We start from the raw sequence: 18,442 nt of genomic DNA, 5'->3' as shown, positions 1-18,442 counted from the left end.
CTAAAGTTATAGTTATACCATAGAGTGGTGTTATGTATTGTATAGTGGAGTAGAGTGAAGTGGATTTGAATGTAGTCGCATAGGATAGAGTGGAGCAAAGTGCCATAGTGTGGAGTTTTGTGTTGTAGAGTAGAGTGGAGTGGAGTAGAATGGAGTGGCCTGGCATACCATACTGTGGAGTAAAGTGGCATAAAGTGGTGTAATGTCTCATATAGTGAAGTGGTCTGGTGTGTCATAGAGTCTTGGAAAGTGTCACAGCGTGGAGTAGAATGGAGTGCCACAGAGTGGATTAGAGTGTTGTACATTGGTGTGGCATGGAGTAGAGTAGAATGTGGTAAAGTGTGGTAGAGTGGAGTGGCATGGAGTGGAATAGAACTGAGTGGCTTAGACTGAAGTGGTGTAGTCTGGAGTAGTGTGATACAGTAGAGTAGCTTGGAGTAGTGTACCACAGAGTTGAGTGCAGGAAAGTAGGTTCGAGTGGCATAGAGGTAATTGCATAGAGTGTTGTACAGTGGAGTAGAATGTTGTACAGTGCCATACAGTAAACTATAGTGCTGTATACATGCATAGACTAGAGCACACTGTTGTAGAGTGGAGTACTGTAGAGTGGTGTACTGTGTAGTACAGTGGAGGGGTGTAGAGTGTCATTAAGGGGAGATGTGTGTTATACAGAGAGCAGAGTGGAATAGTGTAGACTGAAGTGGCATAGAGTTGAGTGGCATAAAGAGAGTGATGTATAGTGGAGTGGCATAGAGTGGAGATACATAGAGTGAATTGCAAAGAGTGGAGTGGCATACACTGGAATTGCATACTGTGGAATAGCGTTCAGTAGTGGTGCGTAGAGTGCAGTGGCATACAGCAGAATACCGGAGAGTGAAGTGATGTAGAGTGGAGTTACTTCGGAGCCTCATTATGATTTTCCCAGTCTGACTGCCAGACTCCCAGTACAATGGTGGGGAGGAAGCCACCAAGCTGGCAGCCTCCCCACCACCATATTATGAATTCCCCGCCGGGCTGGCCGGAGCAGATTGTGCAGCAGCATTGGCTTTGTCTCCCAGGGAGAGCCAAGGCCCATGCTTCCTCACTGTCCGAGCTGGCAGCACAATCAGAATGCACACTGTCTGCTAAGGCAAACACTGTGCAATCCGAGTGTACTGACAAGGGGCCCCTGCACAACCCATGACGTGGTCACTTTAACCCTGAAAGTTTGCAAAACTACTGCGGTCACATATATCACTAAGTTTAAATGTCTTATAACTTTAAAAATATTCACCTTATTTACCTCTACTACCTAAAAGAATCATTTGCTCACCATTATGTATAATCCTGCCAAATTTCATGTAATTTCACTGCCGTTTGGCTGCATTTTGGGACTCTCCTTTTTTATTTGCATGCCCTTGATGAATCCCTGCAAAACTTTGCATCATCTGCCAATATAGAAAAAGCTATAGGTCTGGACAGTTTCATGGAAATTTGTCAAATGAGTGGAAAGTTATTTACAAACAACTCAAAGAATTTCTATTTCTGGGAATCCTAACTATAATTACAAAGTGACTAGCAAGTGACTGAAATTACTGAAAAAAGGAAATGTTAAAGGGACATTATATTTTATGGAAAATGTGAGTTAAAACATTGTTTCAAGCTAGCAAGACTGCTGAAATTCACAAGTTATTGTTATCTTAAATAACTACTACTCATGCCCTGAAGTAAGCAAGTGCCCTTGCCTTGCACAGTGTTATCAATAATGCAATTTCACACCTCATTAGGAAAGTTATCAATGCAGTCATTGAACTTGTCATGAGTGATGTAAATCATGTGAAGTTAAAAGCAGTGATTAGAGAGGACACAAGTTGTAGTTACTTAAGGTCTTGAATTATAGTTACTTGAGATAACTATAACTAGTGAATTTCAGTAATTTTGTTGGTTTAAGATATTATGTTTTAACTGATACTTTCAACATACTATAGGGCCCCTTTAAACTTTTCAGTGAATTTCTAAGTTTTTTTAACGTAAAGGAAGATATTATTACAATTCCTAACTATAACCTTTAGTGTTTTTTCAGTGACCTTCTATGTTTTTTCAAGACAAAGTAATATGTCCATCGGCATGTAAGTTGTTGGGTTGGCCGCAGGCAAATGAGCCCCTGTACCCAAATCCCTGCTGGCGTCCAACCCTCCTTTTTTTTTTATTTGGCTTTGCCAGGGATCTGCATATCTGCCATGATTGTCCTGGAGCTCATAGTGGACCTCAAATGTATTTCTTTTAAAACGTTGGCCTTTGGGGGGGGGTTCTATCCCTCCTGCTCCCTCCCATGGCCCAAGCAGTCAGGGAACTGCTACCTTGGCCCTATATATCTTTTTTATTTTTATTTTGTAGTGCCCAAGTTCTAAGATGGTGGCTGAAAACGTTTCCTTCAGGCTGTGGCCAGGCAATAACAATGGGTGCTTGAGCGCACAGATTTGCAGTGCAACCATGGCATGAAATATATCGACATATTGAGCCTCTTTTTCTCAAACTACTTAACAGATTTATACCATACACGAGAAGCATAATTTCTGAATGAAGATCTAGCTTTCTGCCAAATTTGGTGTAATTACAGTTCAGTCACTTTTGTGGTATCACTGTTCAATTTTCCTTTGGAAAATTGCATGGGGGAAACTATTTTGGGACCTACCTCCAGGCCTCTGCTTGACAGATCACCGCAAGACTTTCCAGGAAGAAGCTGAAGTTGATCAGATTTTGTTTTGGAAAGTTTTGTGAGGATTGGTCAAACAGCCCCAAAGTTATTAGCAAAGCAAAAATACAATTTCCCATGCCATGGAAACATGGCTATTCTAGATAGATAGATAGATATATAAATAGATAGATAGATAGATTTTTTTCTGACAATTTACAGTTAAAGTAAATGTATAGTGGTTAGAAATGGGTATAACACCCTAACGTATATTTAAAAACCTCAGAATTTCACATATAAAACACAGTTAAAATGAAGTTATGGTTACAAAACAAAATCTAAAAACCACTGAAATTTGACTGTTATGGTTAGCTCTTTCATTCCTAACTCACATAACTCCAATGCAAACCATAGCTCATACAACAAACATCATAAATAATCTTACATATGAAATTACATATTATAATACTGTTAACACTATGAATGACATGACTATGAACATAGTGTTATTTATTGGTTTGAGTATGTATGTATTGTTGCTTCATGACACAGTGCTTTCTAGCGTTGTGACTTATTGGTATAAATATTAGGTCCGATTCACAGTCAGTCTCCTCAGTTGTGGTAGAGGCTCCACAGTTGTGGCAGAGTCTGTGTTCTTGTGGCAGAATCTCTGTATGGTGCACTCTCTGCTGTGCGTCTTGAGGTCATAGGCATCACATTTAGGCCCTCATTCTGACCCTGGCGGTCGGTGATAAAGCGGCGGCCAGGCCGCCAACAGGCCGGCGGTCTAAAATATGCAATTCTGACCCTGGCGGGAACCGCCAACACAGCCCGCCAACTTAACACTCCGACCGCCACAGCGGTACAAACAAACAGCGTGGCGGTTCCCGCCAACAGCCCGGCGGCAGACAAAGTACCGCCCACCCTATTACGACCCACCAATCTGCCACCTTTTCCGGGGCGGGAGCACCGCCGATAAGAACACGGCGGAAACAGACTACGAACGGGAAAACGCTCACCTCTACGCACTCCACGCGAGATTCCGGCAGTATGGAGCCAGAGTTACAGGTCATCCCCGCACTCCTATTCCTCCTCATATACCAGGAGCACGCCCGGCGGCGCGGAAGACATCGGTGAGTACTGCACCTACGACACAGGGGAGGGAAAAGATTACCGGCACACACCCACCCACCCACACCCACTACAACACACACATCAATGCATTCCCACAGATCACTGTCACAACCCACAAACCACCCCCCTCCGAAATAATGCAAAGACCAAAAGAAGAGATCATAAACGGGCAGATATATTGAAATATGTACGCCATTAATCCCAAAAAATAAATAAACTATGTACAAAATATATACAGCTACTAAATGTAGTCCAACCACTGTCCGTGGATCACAGGGGTCCTGTGCAAAGGGGCAAGGCCCAGTCCCACGACAAGAACTCCGCGGAGAGAACACTGCAGGGGCATCAGAAAGAAAATAGGACAGGCACCTCAGGGGGAAGGGAAGGGGGGGCACCTCAGCCACTTGAGTACACGACGCCAGATCCACGAGGGGACTCCATGACCACTGGGCCATCCTGGGGAGAGCAAAGCCACAGTCCATACAGTCCATACAGTGGGTGGCCTGCCCACTGGGCCATCCTGGGGAGAGCAAAGCCACAGTCCATACAGTCCATACAGTGGGTGGCCTGCCCACTGGGCCATCCTGGGGAGAGCAAAGCCACAGTCCATACAGTCCATAACAGACCCCACTGCCACTGGAGGAGGCAAGTTGGCCAGAGGACATCCTGCAGCCCTGCCCGAGATAGATCCTGCCCTGCCACGTCTGCCAAAGGGCCAGCGGTTCTTGCCCTGAAGGGCCCAGTTCAGCGGTTCTTGAGACGGCGGGGCCCAGTTCAGCGGTTCTTGAGACGGCGGGGCCCAGTTCAGCGGTTCTTGCCTTGAAGGGCCCAGTTCAGCGGTTCTTGCCCTGAAGGGCCCAGTTCAGCGGTTCTTGAGACGGCGGGGCCCAGTTCAGCGGTTCTTGAGACGGCGGGGCCCAGTTCAGCGGTTCTTGCCTTCAAGGGCCCAGTTCAGCGGTTCTTGAGACGGCGGGGCCCAGTTCAGCGGTTCTTGCCTTGAAGGGCCCAGTTCAGCGGTTCTTGCCCTGAAGGGCCCAGTTCAGCGGTTCTTGAGACGGCGGGGCCCAGTTCAGCGGTTCTTGAGACGGCGGGGCCCAGTTCAGCGGTTCTTGCCTTGAAGGGCCCAGTTCAGCGGTTCTTGCCTTGAAGGGCCCAGTTCAGCGGTTCTTGAGACGGCGGGGCCCAGTTCAGCGGTTCTTGCCTTGAAGGGCCCAGTTCAGCGGTTCTTGCCTTGAAGGGCCCAGTTCAGCGGTTCTTGCCTTGAAGGGCCCAGTTCAGCGGTTCTTGAGACGGCGGGGCCCAGTTCAGCGGTTCTTGAGACGGCGGGGCCCAGTTCAGCGGCTCTTGCCTTGAAGGGCCCAGTTCAGCGGTTCTTGAGACGGCGGGGCCCAGTTCAGCGGTTCTTGCCTTGAAGGGCCCAGTTCAGCGGTTCTTGCCCTGAAGGGCCCAGTTCAGCGGTTCTTGAGACGGCGGGGCCCAGTTCAGCGGTTCTTGAGACGGCGGGGCCCAGTTCAGCGGTTCTTGCCTTGAAGGGCCCAGTTCAGCGGTTCTTGCCTTGAAGGGCCCAGTTCAGCGGTTCTTGAGACGGCGGGGCCCAGTTCAGCGGTTCTTGCCTTGAAGGGCCCAGTTCAGCGGTTCTTGAGACGGCGGGGCCCAGTTCAGCGGTTCTTGCCTTGAAGGGCCCAGTTCAGCGGTTCTTGCCTTGAAGGGCCCAGTTCAGCGGTTCTTGAGACGGCGGGGCCCAGTTCAGCGGTTCTTGCCTTGAAGGGCCCAGTTCAGCGGTTCTTGCCTTGAAGGGCCCAGTTCAGCGGTTCTTGAGACGGCGGGGCCCAGTTCAGCGGTTCTTGCCTTGAAGGGCCCAGTTCAGCGGTTCTTGCCTTGAAGGGCCCAGTTCAGCGGTTCTTGCCTTGAAGGGCCCAGTTCAGCGGTTCTTGAGACGGCGGGGCCCAGTTCAGCGGTTCTTGAGACGGCGGGGCCCAGTTCAGCGGCTCTTGCCTTGAAGGGCCCAGTTCAGCGGTTCTTGCCTTGAAGGGCCCAGTTCAGCGGTTCTTGAGACGGCGGGGCCCAGTTCAGCGGTTCTTGCCTTGAAGGGCCCAGTTCAGCGGTTCTTGCCCTGAAGGGCCCAGTTCAGCGGTTCTTGAGACGGCGGGGCCCAGTTCAGCGGTTCTTGAGACGGCGGGGCCCAGTTCAGCGGTTCTTGAGACGGCGGGGCCCAGTTCAGCGGTTCTTGCCTTGAAGGGCCCAGTTCAGCGGTTCTTGAGACGGCGGGGCCCAGTTCAGCGGTTCTTGCCTTGAAGGGCCCAGTTCAGCGGTTCTTGAGACGGCGGGGCCCAGTTCAGCGGTTCTTGCCTTGAAGGGCCCAGTTCAGCGGTTCTTGCCTTGAAGGGCCCAGTTCAGCGGTTCTTGAGACGGCGGGGCCCAGTTCAGCGGTTCTTGCCTTGAAGGGCCCAGTTCAGCGGTTCTTGCCTTGAAGGGCCCAGTTCAGCGGTTCTTGCCTTGAAGGGCCCAGTTCAGCGGTTCTTGCCTTGAAGGGCCCAGTTCAGCGGTTCTTGAGACGGCGGACGGTCTATGGCCAACTGCTAAATGCCTGGTGGTGCCCTCCTGGGCAGCGGGGATGGTGCTCCTTCACTGCCCACCTGGGCTGTGGGTGGTGGGGCCCTCCTGGCCAGCTGGGCTGGGTCCTCCCTGGGCAGCGGCTATGGGGCTGGTGGGCTCTCCCGGGGCAGCTGTGCCGGTTCCTCCCGGGGCAGCGGCTATGGGGGTTGTGGGCTCCTCCTGGGCAGCAGGCCTGCTGCCTGACCTCTCCAACTTGCTGCCCTTGCCCTCCTTAGTCGTCGGCCTGTGGCCCTTTCCTCCCTTTGGAGCTGTGGCTGGTGACTGTCTCTGGGTGGTGTCCGGGGGGGATGTAGAAGGCGGGCTCCTGCGGCGCCCCTTCCGCCTTCTGCTCCTCTTCCCAGGGGGTGGGCTGGCTGTCCCCTTGCTGCTGGGCGAAGATCCAGACATGCGGGCTGGCGGGCTCCAATACCCCTGCACCCTTGTCAAGGGGGCTGCAGGGCTGGTGGTGGCTGAGGTGCTCTTCTTACCCCGACGAGAAGGAGGGGGGGGCTCAGGGTCAGGAAAGAAGTTAGTAGTGGCGAGGAAGAGCTTCTTGGGACAATGGAGAGTGGTAGGTACAGTGGGAATGGGAGTGGAGGGAGAGGATGTGGTTGTAGGTGAGTCACGTTTGCTGTCTTTGGGTGCAGGTGCAGGAGGGATAGGCTGTTGTGAGGTGGATGGCTGTTGGGTGGGTGGGTGGCTGCGTTTGTGTGGTGTGGAAGAGGGGGTGACAGACACAGTGGGAGAGGACACAGGGGACGTGTAAATGGCAGTGGGGGTGGTGACTGCACGTGTGCGGACTGGAGTGGAGGGTGTGCTGGTGATGGAAACACTGGCTGATGGTGAGGTGAATGGAGGTGTGAGTGTAGACGTCACAGGGAGGGAGGAGGGAGACGAGGAGGTGGGGGTCACAGAGGTGGTAGTGACTGTTGGCATGTCTGCATCGGAATGTTGCGTGTGTGAATGTCTGCGTGATCTGTGGTGCTTATGTTTGGATGAGCTTCTCTTGGGTGTTGAGGTGTGTGCAGGCTGGTCTGATGGTGTGGGTGGGACAGGCAGAGGAACAGGAGACTGGGAGGAGGGAGTTAGTAGAGGCAGGCAGGAGACAGGGACAATGGCTGCCGTCAGTGCTGAGGCCAGAGCCTGGAACGATCGCTGATGGGCAGCCTGACCCGAATGAATGCCCTCCAGGTACGCATTGCTGCGATGAACCTCCCTCTCCACCCCCTGGATGGCATTCAAAAGGGTAGTCTGCCCAACAATGAGCGTTCGGAGGAGGTCAATGACCTCCTCACTGAGGGCAGCGGAGGTAACAGGGGCAGGGCCTGAGGTGCCTGGGGCGAAGGAGATGCCCGGCTTCCTGGCAGAGCGGGCACGGGGCGAACGCGGAGGGGCTGCTGGGAGGGCGGAGATGGTGCGCTGGGTGGCGGCTGTACCTGTAATGGCGGGGGGCACGGATGGTGCCACCCCCGCAAGGGAGCCCCCTTCCGAGGACGTGTCCGTGTCGCTGCAGGCTCCAGTCGTCCCCGTCGTGGAGCTCCCCTCGCCCTCCGTCTCACTGGTCCAGTCTGACTCTGTGGCATGGCCCTCCTGGGCCATGTGAGATGCAGCTCCCTCCTGCCCCGATGCCACTTCTCCTCCGCCTGATGATGCTGATGCACACAAGCACAGAAAGACAAACAAAAAGGGGGGGGGAGAGAGAAATAAAGGGATATTGAGTACATGGATCTCCGGTACAGTTAGCGGACATGACAGACACAGATGCCCCCTGCACTAAGTTGCGCACTTGGGGTCCGCTACGCATTCCGTGGAACATGCCCTACACGCCTAGAGTTGACAACTGCACCCATGGATGACACGGCCCAGGGATGGCTGTACTGACAAACTACTGAGGGGGTGGCTGGGGACACAGGGGCTTACGGGGGTGCCCAGCCTACAGATATCACCCTGGCCTAGGGGGACCCACAGCCCTCCTCCCCCACCCAGACACCTCCACTGCGCGACAACAGAGTAGATAATGCTTGGACTCACCCCCTTGTGTCTGCTGTGCTGCCCTCACGCGCTCATCCAAATCAGGGTAGGCCACCGCCAGGATCCGGAACATCAGGGGGCTCAGTTGACGGCAGGCACCCCGCCTACGTTGGGAGGCCATCCCCAGCAGAGACTCGGCGGTCTTCTTGGTCCCGCGGCGGATGTCCTCCCACCTCTTGCGGCAGTGGGTGCCCCGTCGATGGTGGACCCCCAGGGCCCGGACTTCCTTGGCGATGGCACGCCAAATCCCGATCTTCTCATGGGCGCGGACCTATGTGACACGTACAGGGAGGGAGAAATACCACGTTCAAGTTACTCAGCATTTTCCTTTCCAGTGGCCCAACGCCCCCCATCCCCGCCAGGCCCCCCGCCATGCCCAACATGCCCCCCATCCCCGCCAGACCCCCCGCCAGGCCCAACGCCCCCCATCCCCGCCAGGCCCCCCGCCAGGCCCCCCGCCATGCCCAACATGCCCCCCATCCCCGCCAGGCCCCCCGCCAGGCCCCCCGCCAGGCCCAACATGCCCCCCATCCCCGCCAGGCCCCCCGCCAGCCCCAACATGCCCCCCATCCCCGCCAGGCCCCCCGCCAGGCCCAACATGCCCCCCATCCCCGCCAGGCCCCCCGCCAGGCCCCCCGCCAGCCCCAACATGCCCCCCATCCCCGCCAGGCCCCCCGCCAGCCCCAACATGCCCCCCATCCCCGCCAGGCCCCCAAGCCAGCCAGTGGCCCCAAATCCAGATTGAATTAAACTCACTTGTTGGTCTGGAGGACCGTAGAGTAGCGCATACTGGGGGAGGACCCCATCCACAAGTTTCTCCAACTCCTCTCCAGTGAAGGCAGGGGCCCTTTCCCCAGTCGCAGCAGCCATTGTCCCTTCCAGACCGAGGTCACAGCAACACTTGCAGTATAGGTCCTCTCCTGTGAAAGTTCAAGTCGCAAGTGGATAAGTAGATAGAAAATGGCAGTCACGTCCGCGGCGGTGCGTACCGCGGCGGTGCGTCCCGCCACCGCCGGCGCCCTTCGCCATTGGCTCCTGAAACCCATAGGCTTCAATGTTAACCAATGCGGCTTCGCGCCGCGGTCTTCGCCCGCCGCCCGCCGCGGTGTGCCACGCCAGCGCATTGACCTCACATCCCATTGTCACACTTCACAGGTCAGGCAGCCGCCATTTCCAGGGCCCACATGGCTCAATTTCAACTGCGTCACACAGGCCTAGGCCTTGCGTAGCCACTCAGACACGCCATTCACTGCATAGAGAATCGTATACTGTGCTAGCTGTGAGTACGTACCTGTGGGTTGCTTGACTGTGTGCTCCATGTTGTCCTTCCTAGGCACCGTCCGCTGGGTTGGGCGAGGAGACGGATGAATCCTCCCGTGTACCGACCGCTGGTGGACCTGTCGACAATGGAAGAACGACACATTATCCTGACCTACCGTCTTAACCGTGCCACTATCCATGAACTGTGTGCCCGGCTGGAGCCCGACCTGATGTCCCCCATCCGCCAACCCACAGGGATTCCCCCTCTGGTGCAGGTCATGTCAGTACTCCATTTCTTGGCAAGTGGGTCATTTCAGACAACCGTGGGAATTGCTTCCGGGATGTCTCAGCCCATGTTTTCAAAGGTGTTATCCAGAGTGTTGTCTGCCCTGATGAAATCCGTGAGGAACTACATCATTTTCCCTGAGGTGGGCGAATTGGCTACAGTGAAGGGTGATTTCTACGCCCTTGGACATATTCCCAACGTAATTGGTGCCATTGATGGGACCCATGTGGCTTTGGTTCCCCCAAGAGACAGGGAGCAGGTGTACAGGAACAGAAAAAGTTACCATTCAATGAACATCCAGGTGGTGTGTTTGGCTGACCAGTACATCTCGCATGTAAATGCCAAATTCCCAGGGTCAGTTCATGACGCCTACATCCTGAGGAATAGCAGCATCCCTTACGTGATGGAACAGCTACAGAGACACCGTGTATGGCTAGTGGGGGACTCTGGGTACCCCAACCTGTCGTGGCTACTGACCCCAGTGAGGAATCCCCGGACCAGGGCAGAGGAACGGTACAATGAGGCCCATGGGCGTACTAGGAGGGTGATCGAACGCACCTTTGGCCTCCTAAAGGCCAGGTTTCGCTGCCTGCATATGACCGGTGGATCCCTAATGTACTCACCTAAGAAGGTGTGTCACATCATCGTGGCCTGCTGCATGCTTCACAACCTGGCTTTGCGCCGCCAGGTGCCTTTCCTGCAGGAGGATGGTCGAGACGGTGGTGTTGTGGCAGCGGTGGAACCTGAGGAGAGTGACGAGGAGGAAGACGACGGGGCTGAAACAGACAACAGGGACAGAATCATTGAACAGTACTTCCAATAGGACACAGGTAACATTTCAAAGATAATTTAGTAAATGTTAACTACTCTGCAGCATCTCTGCTGCCTGTCTATTTGCCCCAGTGTATGATGACTGAGTTTTGGCTTTTCCCTCCCTATTTCAGATCTGGGGTCCCCACTACGAGTCCTGTGCTTCGTTTCCCCATGGACTACAGCTTTGTGGCAGCTGTTTGTTGACTTCACCATGTACAAGGACATATTTGCACTGTCATGTCAATTACAATCTATTGAAATCACAGCCAGACTCCTGATATTTTGGTGCAAAATAGGTGTTTATTGAAGTGCTCAAAATGGGATGGGTGGTTTCAAGTGGGTGGGGGCTATGGTGAAGGAATGTCCATGGCAGAGTCCAGAGTAACAGTCACACAGGTGCATTGTCCAGAGGCCTGTGGAGAGATGGAGCATGGGCAGTTCGAGGATGGACAGGGTGACAATGTGGGACAGTGGGATGACATCAGGTGGTATCCATTGCTGGCGGGGGTCTTGACATCCTACTCTGTCTTGCGAGATCTCAGGGCCCTCTTGCGGGGTGGTTCTTCTCCTGCAGGAGGTGGGGGTCTGGTGGGCTGCTGCTGTGCGGGGGCCTCCTGTCCACTAGCGCCGGCGGAGGTGGATGGCTGTTCTTGGTCCAGGCTAGTGGCAGGGGCCCTTGGGTGTTGTTCAGTGTCCGCCCTGCTGTTTACGAGGTCCTGCAGCAGCCCTACCATGGTAACCAGGGTGGTGTTGATGGCTCTGATGTCCTCCCTGTACCCCCGATAGTGTTCTTCCTGCAGCACCTGGATCTCCTGGAACCGGGCCAGTACCGTCGCCATCGTCTCCTGGGAGCGGTTGTATGCTCCCATGATGGTGGTGAGGACCTCGTGGAGAGTGGGTTCCCTGGGCCTCTCCTCCCCCCCCTGTCGCACAGCTGCCCGCCGAGTTGCCCTGTTTCCCTGGGCCTCTGCCCCCTGGCCGGTGTGCCCACTACCACTGCCCCCAGGTCCCTGTTGTTGTTGGGGTGGTGGGTTATCCTGGGTGCCCTGTAGTGGTAGACACACCGCAGATTGACGCGCCCTGGAGACAGAGGCATGGGCCCGCTGGGTGGGAGCTGTGCTGGTGTTCCCAGAGGGGTTAGGGTCTATAGTGGCCTGTGCCTGTGTGAGGGGAACCGACTGTCCAGAGGTCCCCGATGGTCCGGGCTGGTCATCGGTGTCCAGATCGACAGAGCTGCTGTCATCGCTGACGGCCTCTTGGGTGGGGGGTGTGGATAATTCTGGCCCCTCCGCCGCGGTGTGTTGACGGTCGGGTCCTGCAGGGGTATAGAGGTATGGTTATAGTTTCAATGTGTGGCATATGGGTGTATCTGTGGGTTCCTGTGTCCCCAAGTGCTGGCATTCGTGTGTGGGGGCTTTGGTGAGGGTGGCTTGTGGGGGGGATGTGTATATGCATTGGGCATGCTTTGGTGATGGGTGTCCATGCTTAGTGGACGCATGCAGGCCTAGGTTTTGGGATGTGTGGGTTGTGATGGTGAGACATTGGCGGGGAATAGGTGTGCTGGGGGTGGGGGTGAGGATGGTGGTGGGGGTGAGGATGGTGGTGGGGGTGAGGGTGGGGGTGAGGATGGGGGTGGGGGTGAGGGTGGGGTTCGAGGATGGGGGTGAGGGTTGGGGTCTGATTTGGCATGCAGGTGGGGGGGAAGCAGTATTGAAGCTTCAACTTACCAGTATCCATTCCTCCGCCGACTCCTGCGAGGCCGTCAGGATGCAGGATGTTCAAGACTTCCTCCTCCCATGATGTGAATTGTGGGGGTTGAGGTGGGGGTCCTCCGCCAGTCTTCTGCACGGCGATGTTGTGCCTGGATACCATGGAACGCACCTTCCCCCGTAGGTCGTTCCATCGCTTCCTGATGTCTTCCCGATTTCTGGGGTGCTGTCCCACTGCGTTCACCCTGTCGACAATCCTCTGCCATAGCTCCGTCCTCCGGGCAATGCTGGTGTATTGTATCTGTGTGCCGAACAGCTGGGGCTCTACACGAACGATTTCCTCCACCATAACCCTGAGTTCTTCGTCTGTGAAGCGGGGTTGTCTTTGGGGTGCCATGGGGTGGTGTGTATGATGTGTGGGGTGGAGTATGTGTATTTAAGTGAGTTGAGTGTGGTGGTGTGTGTTGTTTTGTGTGTGGATAGTGTGTGGGTGATGGTGTTGAGTGGCTGTGGCTGTTATGTTTTGGATGCTGGTGTCTCGCTCTTGCCTTCTTTACGATTTTGTAAGCGTAGGGGTTTGTGGGTGATGTGGGTGGGTGTTTTATATTGTATTGTGTGTGTGGGAGTGGTGTGTGTATGTGTATCAGGTGTGTGGGATTCAAATCGTCCAATGTGGGTGAGTTTTGTTCGTTGGTGTGTATTCTGACCGCGCCGGTGTGTCCCGCCAATGGAATACCGCGTTTGAATGACCGCCGCGTGGATTCGTGGGTCGTAATGGGATGGGCGTATTTCTGTTGGCGTGGCGGTGGAGGTTTTGTCACCTCCACCTTTCCGCCGACCGCTGGTCTGGCGGTCTGTTGTGGCGGTCGGATTTTCGGAGGTTTGCCTTCTGCGGGTCAGAATGACCGTGGCGGGTTTCCGCGACCGCGGCGGGATTATGGAGGATTTCTGACCGGCGGTAGGCGCCTTTTACCGCCGAGGTCAGAATGACCACCTTAGTGTGCGCATTATCGTTTACATGCATGTTAAGCAAGTGCATTTCTGTTTTCCTAAGAGGGTTTAAAACATTAAAATTATTTTAGATTATTCCTTTCCCCTTTGTGCACTCCTTAGGTTGTGTGCAACAGGGATTGGATGCAGGGCCTGGCCACAGGCCAAGCACTGTGCCTAACACACCATGGGCAGCCAACTCATACAGCACATGGTCAAAGGCCATGTGCATGGTGGGTTGGCTGCTGTGACTGGGATAATGCCAATGCCCACACCTAACCCAAGGAGGGTGGTCAACCCCTGCTGTGTGCTGCCATCGGGCAGCCAAGTAGGTGCTGGTCCCTTTTTTCAATTATGTTTAAATAAAATTATTATTTTTCATTTTTGGGATATGCAGTCAGCATGCTTCAGGCCAAGGACCAGGTGAGTGACTTCATTTTGTACTCTTGGTTATCAACTTGTCAGGTAGATCTATGTAGACCTCGTTACAGTAATCAATTATGCAGATTACTATATTAAGGATTCGGTTGGTACTTACGGATAAAAACAGCAAATAAATAATCCCATAGATTACTTGTACATGAAAGAATGCATTTTTGAGCCAATATTCAACTGGAGCAATTGGAGACATTACTAAGTCATTGATGACTCCCAAGTTGCGCTCTTTTTGTGAACATTATGGAGGAGATCCTAGCCAGAAATGACATTTGAATAGGAGTAAGGTAGTGACATCTATGCCCAATAGCAGAAACATGCCATTTCTGATGTTGAAGTTAAAAAAAGGTGATGAGTGGAATGTTACATTAATCTCAGCTACTGGTAATTACTCTGGCTACATTCTAGTTCACTGTTTTGGTCCATCATGACACCTTTGATTAGACTCAGTCATGTGTAAATTGGTCTTAGTCATTCTCTAGTTGAAACTGCCAAGCCAGGCCCTCTCTGAACTGAAACACAAGTAACCCAAGAACATTTTCTTTAGTTGGGGCTCATCAGTCAAGAGCAGCTTGGGGGCGATGGCACAGGGAGCACAGGATTCATGTCTGGGCATACCCGTCACACATAGGGCATCACACTGGCATAAATAAAGCAATTCTGGATAGAATGTTTGATTTAATCTCATCCACTGGTAATTACTCTGGCCGCTTTCCAAGCTACCAATTCAAGCATTCCATTCATCACCTTGTTTATTACAATTATTGATGTTGAAGCTCAAGCAATTCTAATGCATTCAAGCAGAAACATGAGTAGGGAAATTAATGATGTCTTGGTGCATGCTTATGGTGCATGCATATGTTTGGGAGCAAACTGGGAGTTTCCAAACGGAATGGACTGTCACAGATCTCACGAACGCCTAACTGTAAGCCTATGCTTCCTGTGAATCCTGCGAATGGGGCTGTTATTGTAACAGATCATCAGTAAGGTACCACTGCCCTTGTAAGCATGTGCATACATGGATGGCCACTGACATTCAGAGACATAAACCACTAAGAGCTGACCAAATGGGAAAATGACTGTTAACCATGTATGATTTCATTGCTGTAAACTACACCATTAAGCGAAGATAAGGGCTACTCCTTTCGGTTGACCACCACTTTATTTTCGATTTCATGTTGGAAGTGTTGCTATATTTAATTCTGTGTGGTTTAAACACACTCTATTGATAAGTGAACTGATCAATGTGCGTTTTTTTTTTTTTTGCGTACTCACACTCTAGTCTTCATATGATGGTAAATCAAAGTCATCTGTGTGCGTGGAAGGGAATCAAAGTTGTGCCATTTACTGCACAAAAACAACAAATTCCAATTTCTTAAAAACTGAATTAACTGCCAGTTTTGCGGAAAATATGACATGTTTCCAGGCAACAGTGGTGTATTACGAGGTGCCAGCTACCGTTTTAAATATTTCATATACGGTAATCTTTTGTAGATAGGGTACTACATTGACAGCCTAACAGAGTCGTCTTTCTAACTTTTTAAGACTGACTTCTTGGGCATTCTTTCCATGGGGCGTTTGCATCTGCCACACCACTCACTACCCTTTAAGTTGTTTACAAAAAGAAATACACCACTTACACGTCCTCCCATTGTCTGTGTGATGCAATAGCTGAAAAAGCGGACACAGCCTGATGCTGCCGCAAATGACACCCACTGTATGTAGATAGCACAAAAGCTTTTTGGAGATAAAGGTTGCATGCTCTCCCAAAGCTTCTTGAAAGCATATCACCACCAACGTAGTTTCTTTAGAGAAACACAAGAGTGCTACACATAGGGGCATATTTATACTCCGTTTGCGCCGAAATTGCGTCGTTTTTTTTGACGCAATTTCGACGCAAAACTAACGCAAACTAACGCCATATTTATACTATGGCGTTAGAGGCGAATAGCGCCAAAGTTCCCGGAATGTGCGTCATTTTTTAGCGTGAACCCCTTCCTTGCGTTAATGATATGCAAGGGAGGCGTTCCCGTCTAAAAAATGACTCCCAGGCCTTTACGTGGTATTTATACTCCCGGGCAAAAGAGACGCCCGGGAGTGGGCGTTGCTAAAAACGGCGCATTTGCGCCGCTTTTTAACGCCTGGGTCAGGCATGGCGTTAAGGGACAAGTGGGCTCAAAATGAGCCCAGAGTGCCCTCCCCTGCCCCCAGGGACCCCCCCTGCCACCCTTGCCCACCCCAGGAGGACACCCAAGGCTGGACGGACCCACCCCAGGGACATTCAGGTGAGTATTTTTTTTATTTTTTTTTAATAATTTTTGGTGGCATAGGGGGGCCTGATTTGTGCCCCCCTACATGCCACTATGCCCAATGACCATGCCCAGGGGACAGAAGTCCCCTGGGCATGGCCATTGGGCAAGGGGGCATGACTCCTATCTTTACAATGATAGGAGTCATGTTGATGGGGGATGGGCTTCGAAAATAAATGGCGCAAGTCGAGTTACGACGATTTTTTCGACGTAACCTGACTTGCCCCATTTTAAGACGCCCATGCGCCATTTTCCCCCTACGCCGGCGCTGCCTGGTGTACGTGGTTTTTCTCGCGCACACCAGGCAGCGCCGGTCTGCTTGCGCCGGCTAACGCCATTCAATAAATACGGCGCCCGCATGGCGCTGCAGAATGGCGTTAGCCGGCGCAAAACTTTTTGACGCTAAACTGCGTTAGCGCAGTTTAGCGTCAAAAAGTATAAATATGGGCCATAGGACTTTATCCACAGACCCAAACATAAAATCACCTCAATTCAAATGATGTCCTTACAAATACAAATAGTTTATGATTTTTTGCAAATTCATCGACATTTCCGTCACCGCCTACCTGAAGTATGCATACCTTAACCATTGGGCACATACCTACTGAAAAATCGTAGTATTCATAAACAACGCTGATTTATGCGTATTTCTGCAACTTTACTTGTGTGTAGCATAGGGTTAGGAATTTACAAAAATATGATATTTGTCTCTGGTTCATTCTTCTTTTCGACAGTCAACTGTTTTCCCAAGGCAGCCACTTTTCACGACTTCTGATTTTCAAATTCACTTGTGCACTGGTCTCCTATCTTCATCCCACTTACCACTAGTCATTAAAGGTGTAATGTGTAGCAAAGGCTTCCCCCAAACTCTTGTACATTTGAATAGACTCCTCCAAAAATCCACTACTTTTAAAACGTTCAAAGAAAGCTACATCCCTTTGAACTGCCAAGTATTCAGGCTTACACACTTCCTTCTCACGATTATTTTACTTGATACTTGTGTAAATCATGCACGAAAACCTTATTTTCCCTCATGTGTACCTTCGACTTTTCTGTGCGAACCGCATCTGATTTACACGGGGCTAGATTATGACTTTTCACAGCATCAAGTTACACTCAGGATTGGAGTGGCCTTAAGGGCAAATTTGCAGTGTAAGAGGGGCTGGCCCGACAGGTCAGTGTGTGTTTGTTACTTGTTTTGGAACTGGTTTTTACTATTAATTTCCCTGATATTACCACAAGCACGCATACAGTCTCCCATACCCTGCAAAACACCTATACATTCTGTCCTTACAAGTTCAAAAGTGCTCCGATTTGCAGAATGTGTGGCAGTTTTTCTTCAGTATCTAATTTGCTCATGTAGAGGGGGATACTTTAATTTCGGTGCGTATCTTCTGTCCCAGTCAAACCGTGGTGGCATTTACCGAAGACAAAAGCATTGTGAACAGGGCTCCTAGTATTTGCTTATTCTTGCGATCATTTATAAAACAGCAACATCAGGCGGCACATGGTGTAGCAGTTGTGTTTCTTTGCGTTGTCCCCGGTGTCTTCGCCTGTGTTTCCCACAGTGCGCTTGTTGTCTTCCTGAATAGTGTTGCCCGGCAGCGCGCGAGATGCTCCTGTTCCTTCATTTTCCTTTCATGTCGCTCCAGCTGGAGAGGAGCTCGTGGCTCTCAGAGGGCAAAGTGTCAAGAGTGGGCGTGCACAGGCCCTCGGGAGCGTCACGCATAGGCCCTCCGAGGCGGGCTCTCCTGCTGTTTTTGAGGCTGGTGGTGCGCTTCGACCGGCACCTCATGCTTAAATTCAGAGACACAAATCACTCCTCGTTCGGATTGTCCAAGTGCGGCGAGGGTAGACACGGAGCCTAAATAATTCCGTCAATGAATACGTTAAACAGGCTCTGCCATTGTGGGCGCTTAACAACTGAAGATAATCAGCCCAACACCGATTTCGCCTTCACAGAAGATGCAGTCGGGCAACCTGCAAGCGAGGAAATTGTGAATTAAGGTCTAAAGGTGAAAGGGGACATAAAAAAAGATGAAGTATGTGCCAAGTCAGACCGAAATTATTTCTTGTGGGAACATTTTATAACTGAGAAAGAGGATCTCCGGAAAAGGAAGAGGCCTTTTGAATTTGTATTAAGTAGCTATGTACTATTGTCTTTGGATGAGCAGAGCAGTGGAATGCTATTTCTGAGGCTGCCTTC

The sequence above is a fragment of the Pleurodeles waltl genome, chromosome 1_2 (assembly GCF_031143425.1).
Source record: "Pleurodeles waltl isolate 20211129_DDA chromosome 1_2, aPleWal1.hap1.20221129, whole genome shotgun sequence".
Taxonomy (NCBI): domain Eukaryota; kingdom Metazoa; phylum Chordata; class Amphibia; order Caudata; family Salamandridae; genus Pleurodeles; species Pleurodeles waltl.
The sequence above is the reverse complement of the archived record's forward strand: the minus strand, read 5'-3'. Positions refer to the sequence as shown.